Here is a 6,000-nt window from a genome sequence, read left to right as displayed (position 1 = left end):
ATTGATTGCTTGACGCGGTATACCATGTGCCAAAATTATTGAATTAGAGCAGTGCATGGGGGCGTTGTAAGCAGGTGAATGTGGAAGATGGGAGTAGAAGTTGTTTGTCACAGTACTCGTGTACGTACGGTGACCTTAATAGGATCCAAAGCATATATATATAAGATATACATCTGTATATTAATACATATATTGCATCTGTATACACACACGTACTCACGAGTAACACTGAAGGAGGCATGGAGCTGGGGGAGTTCTGCTATCTTTCTGCGAGAGGATAGAGCCTGATATCCACGTGCATGCATGTCACCGACTTGACACGTTTGCAATAGAATAATGTTTTCTTCCAAAATTTAGTACGTACACGTGTCGGCTGAGTCCTGAAGATGCCATGTTGCATGTGACCTGCAGATTGTGGTTCGTTAATATATTTTTCTATGTAGAGATCATATGCGGTACTGGCCTAGAGTACAACGACCCATCGAGCCATCTCACGAAGAAAATAATAGAAAAACAGCAAACAGAGTTCAGTAGAGGTGATAGGTAGTTAGCTGGGGAATGGCCGGTTGCTGGATTTTGCTTTCAAGGACGTGTCTATCCTTTAGCCATCCAGCAAGCTTGCAGTTGCAGATCTGGTGCGTTCAAAGTTTCAAACTACTCCCCTATATTTCGATTATCTCTAAATTAATAATATATAGAGATACAAATTTATAAGATCACTGTGCCATGCATGGACTTTAGATTTCGCTAATCTACATTTAAGCATGGTTGCAGATTGTACACACGATAATTCTTTAACAATTCTCCCATGAAATATATTGTAAAAATTAAATTATGTCGCACTACCATTTGATCCGTTGAGTTTTCCTTATTTTTGGCGAAGCGGCTTTTTATTGAGAGCAGATGTGTATATATGTCAAGGATGAGAAAGATAAAGGAATGAAATGCTCTATATATCGAATGTTCCAAATAAAAGATCTTAGTGCACTTGTTTATCCATTGTGATTGAGAGACACGTCATATATATAAAAAAAATTTCTCATCAGTCACTATTTATAATTATATTTTTTATATTTTATAAAAATTATCCTCATATTTTATAAAAAAAATTATAAATATGATGTGTGAGAGTAAACACTAATTAATACATAATATTATTTCATATATAATATATATATTATATAACCCTAAGTTGGAATAAAAAACAAATGGTATCCATGTTTTTTTTTTTTTTAACTCCACCCACGTTCTGATATCTTTAATTATTGAGCAGTACAAACTTGCTCAGAGGGGGAAAAAAATAAAAAAGAAAAAGAAAATAGTGATTAGGTATGAGGCAGTGGAAAACAGCGGGCAGCAAGACCTCAAAACCCGGAGAAGAGTTAAAACTGCTTTTACACTAGGGAAGCAGAAAAAAGCAAAGGCAGGAAAATATAAAAAGTAGGTAGCAAGTGATCAAGGAAGATGAGAAAAAGGAAATTAGGGAAAGCAGATTGGCAGAGACTTCGGCGGGAGTGTGTTTACATTTGATTTTGATTCTGATGATCCCTGCTGTAAGCAACATGACCATGCACTGTGAAAAGCTAATTAATTAATAATGTAAGGAGCTGCTTGCTTAGCAAACAAATAAAATAAAATAAAAGGGAGAAATTGGCTGGCTTTCGATCGTAATCCAAGGCCAAAATGAATTGTCCCGCGGTCAAACTATCATGTATAAATTAAAAAAGTGGGTTCTGCGGACAGTGAAACGAATCATATCTCACGTTCGCTGCCTCAATATTTTTATATTATTACTTGATGATGATCAACTCTCACATGATCAACTCTCTTTTTTTTTTTTTCTTTTTTAATTTCTTGTTATATATAATAATTATTAGTGTTGAACAATATTCTTTATTATTCTTCACATTCTGTGTATGGGAAAGGTCTATTGTCTGATCCGATATATCGTTTGAGAAATGTGTCTTTTTGTGCGGACATGTGGGTCCAACAGTGTTGATGTCGATTCTCCTTCGTGCGATGATGATGGATTGAGTTTTGATAAGAAGTACTAATGGAGTCAACAATATCGGAATTAAATATTAATTAATATATGTCTTGATACTCCCAACTTTGTTAATGGGCTTGGCCAGCTTTTGCATGAAATCGGGGAAGGAATATTTAGTTTTCAATTTATGGATACATTTTTTTTAATGTTTTTTAGTCTCTTAAAAAAAATACTACGTAGTTTTTTTTTTTTTTTTTTAATTAGGAAAATAAACTTGTTTCTTCCTCAAAATAACTAGAAAATTTCCTTCCTTGTCTCTAACAACAACACCTATCCCTTTTTTACATTGACTTATATCAACTGCCACATTCTAATGGATCTTACAAAAATCTTGAGGTGGACACTCACATGTAACTCTTATTGTGTTTGTAGATGATGCCTGGTTAATGTCTCTTAATTCTGAAACAGAAATATCTATCAACATTTGATTCACTCTGTATAACATTGTGTTTAGATCAATGAATATGTTCTTAAAGACAAATTCATTTATTCTCCACCATAAATTCCAGAGAATTTATGCAAGCTCAATCATCTCTTCCTTGTTTAGCTTTTTGAACATGTCTTGCAAGAAGACCTTAACACTTCTATATGATAACTGACTTTTTTGAATTTTCCTGGAACTTTGACCTAGAATATCAATAGCTGAAACACATTCTCAAAGTATGTATTCTGTAGCTTCTGGTTCCAGTAGACACATTGGGCAAATGGGGTCTTTTAGAATTTTCTTTTTGCATAGATTGAATTTGGTAGGCAGAATATTCCTACATGTTCTCCACAAGAAATTCTTGGTTGCTGGTGGTATAGCAAGCTTCCACAATCTGAATCTGGTCCATTCTTCTTGAGGGTGGAAGTTATGAGAATTTTGTCCTTTTTTTTCTTTCCTGCAGTTCTCCTTATAAGTGATAAACACTCGTCACTGTAAAAAATCCATTTGCATTGCTTCTCCAAACCAACTTGTCTTACTGATTGTTCTGACTGATTGGAATCTAAATTATTAGGTCTGCTTCAGTGCTATTAAAAACTGCTTTGATCAAAGGTATGTTCCATTTCTTGGTTTCTGGTTGAATAAGAACCTCCACGTTAGCATCATCTCCCAATAAATTGTTCCCACTTTGAGGTTTGTATAAAGTAGGTTGAGGCAACTAAAGATCTGACAAAATTCTTACTAATTTCTCATTACCAATTCTCCATATGGTCCCTTCTAGAAGTAGAGCTCTAGCAGATAAAATGTTTCTTCATATATAAGAGAGATTGCTACCCAACTTAGCATTAAAGAAATATGTTTGAGAGAAATATTTAACCTGTAGAATTCTTGATGCTAGAGAATTTGGATTTTTAATAATTCTCCAACCTTGCTTTACTAACAAAGCAAGGTTAAAGTTCTCAAAGTCTCTAAATCTCAGCTCCTATCTCTTTAGACTTTCCCATTTGAGACTAACTCAACCAGTTCATTTTCCTATCCTGGTTAGCTTGACCCCACCAATACCCTCTCATCAGCCTATCTAGTTGTTTCAGCAAGCCTTTAGGGAGTTTAAAAACTCACATCGAGTAAGTAGGAATGACTTGTATAACAAATTTTATCAGGATTTCCCTTCCTACTTGTGATAAAAGCTTTAGCTTCCAATTGCTCAGTTTTCCTTTGACTTTATCAAATATTTCTTTAAAGTCCTTGTTTCTTGATCTGCCTATCAAAGCTAGAAGGCCAAGATATTTCTCATAAAAACTGGTAATTCTGACTCTTGAAATACTAATGATGTTGTCCCTTGTTGAGAGCTGCGTGTTTTTACTAAAAAAAAAATGACTTTTCTTTATTCAACCTATTTTCTGATGCTATTTCATAATGGCCTATAAGATGTAGTGTCCTAGTCCATTCCAAAGAATGAATAACAAACTATCATCTATAATGAACAGATGATTTATGTGAATTTGTCCTCTACCCAGTGACTTAGGGCCTCTGAACATAGTATAAATAGATAGGGTGACAGTAGATCACCCTGTCTAATGCCTTGAGATGGAGTAATGACTGGTTGTGGGGATCCATTAATTAAGAGAGAGTATGAAACTGTAGTTACACAGTTTAAATTTAAGTCAATCCATCTTCTATTGAATCTCATATTTTCCATCACAATTTCAATAAAGCTCCACTCCAACCTGTCATAAGTTTTACTCATATTCAACTTTAGAGCCATGTACCCAGTTAAACCTTTCATTTTACACTGCATAGAGTGCAAGGCTTCAAAGGCAACTACTACATTATCTACTATTAGTCTCCCTGGAATAAATGTACTCTAAGTTGGAGATATGATATTAGGCAATATTGTCTTCAATATGTTGGCCAAAACCTTAGCCATTACTTTGTATACAACATTACACAAACTAATAGGCCTAAATTCTGTGACATTTGTGAGATTTTTAGTTTTTGGAATTAAGACTATAAAAGTCTCATTTATGGAACTATCCCACCTATTTGTGTTCATTGCCATTGTGACTGCTTCACAAAAATCCTTACCTACTATGTCCCAGTGTTGTTGAAAAAATCTAGCTAAAAAGCCATTTGGTCTTGGAGAACTCATGGGGTTCATGTTAAGGACAGCTTCCTGTACCTTTGAGGAAACAAATTCTTTTGAAATATTATTGTTCATCTCCTCTGTAATTAGTAATGGCATAGACTCCACGCATTGAAGTTGACTTGAGGGATTAGAAGTAGTAAACAGATTAGTGAAAAAATCCTGAAAAGTCTAATTTATACCTTGTGAATTAGTATGAAGATGCCCCTCACCATCACTAATGTTGTTAATAGAATTAGTCTTACGCCTCTGAGTAGCACAAGTGTGAAAATAATTAGTATTTTTATTCCCCTCTTTGAGCCATCTTTGTTTAAATCTTTGTTTCCACTTCAACTCCTCTTGTTCCAATCTCATATTCATATGTCTACGAATCTGTTTTATTTCTTCATAATCATTCCCTGTGTTCCTCTCTTGAAATTGTTTTATCCTGCCTAGCTGAGTCTCGGGTTTGTTAGAAAATGACTGTGATCTGAAGAACATGCTACTAATGTGGTAACAATAATAACTTGAAACTTACTCATACATTCAGTATTAGCAAACACTCTATCTAACATCTCCTTGGTAAATTCAGGTCATTCTCTATTATTGGACCAAGTGTATTTGTGCCAATGTATCCCATATCACTTAAGTCACTGTCTTGCAAAACTTTTCTAAATTCTTCCACTTGAGCAAAATGTCTGTTTGGTCCCCCATGTTTCTCATGTTGATGACGTATTTCATTGAAATCTCTCATGCACAACCATGGTCTATGATCCATAGGTTATAAAAACCTTAATAACGGCTAACTACCTTCTCTTTTTGCAATTACTGGGTTGCCATAAAACCCTGTAAAGGTCCAGTCCTTCCTAATTTGTGGATCATTAACTCTGATATATAAGTGTGAATTAGTATATGAATCAACTTCTATATCAGCATTAGATTTTCACATCATTGCCAACCCTCCACTACTTCACTTGCTATTCACTGTAAAGTTTTTGTCAAATCATATTTTATTTCTAATTCTTTCAATCCTCTCCCTCGTGCTTTTGGTTTCAATGAGGAAGAGTAGGTGTGAGCACTTTCTTTTCACCATAAAATGAAGCTCTTGAACTATTTGAGGGTTTCCAAGCTCTTGACAGTTCCAAATAAGACATCTTATTGCTGCTGGTGGGGCTGCTCAGCAGCCTCCACCATGTATTTCTGAGTTAAGCACCTTTCAGGATTGGGCTCTTCTTTTTGTTTTTTGGTTAAACCTTGTTGATCTCCACTGTCTATCATTTCTTTATCTATTTCTACCACTTGTGCCACATGTGCTAGTGTCCCCACTGTCCTTCTCATTTGGTCTTGGTAATTTAAATGCTTTTGCCCTTCTTTTCCAACTCATTGTCTTTAGTGTTAACTCCACAT

Source organism: Juglans microcarpa x Juglans regia, chromosome 4D, assembly GCF_004785595.1.
Source record: "Juglans microcarpa x Juglans regia isolate MS1-56 chromosome 4D, Jm3101_v1.0, whole genome shotgun sequence".
NCBI lineage: Eukaryota > Viridiplantae > Streptophyta > Magnoliopsida > Fagales > Juglandaceae > Juglans > Juglans microcarpa x Juglans regia.
This window is presented reverse-complemented; position numbering follows the sequence as displayed.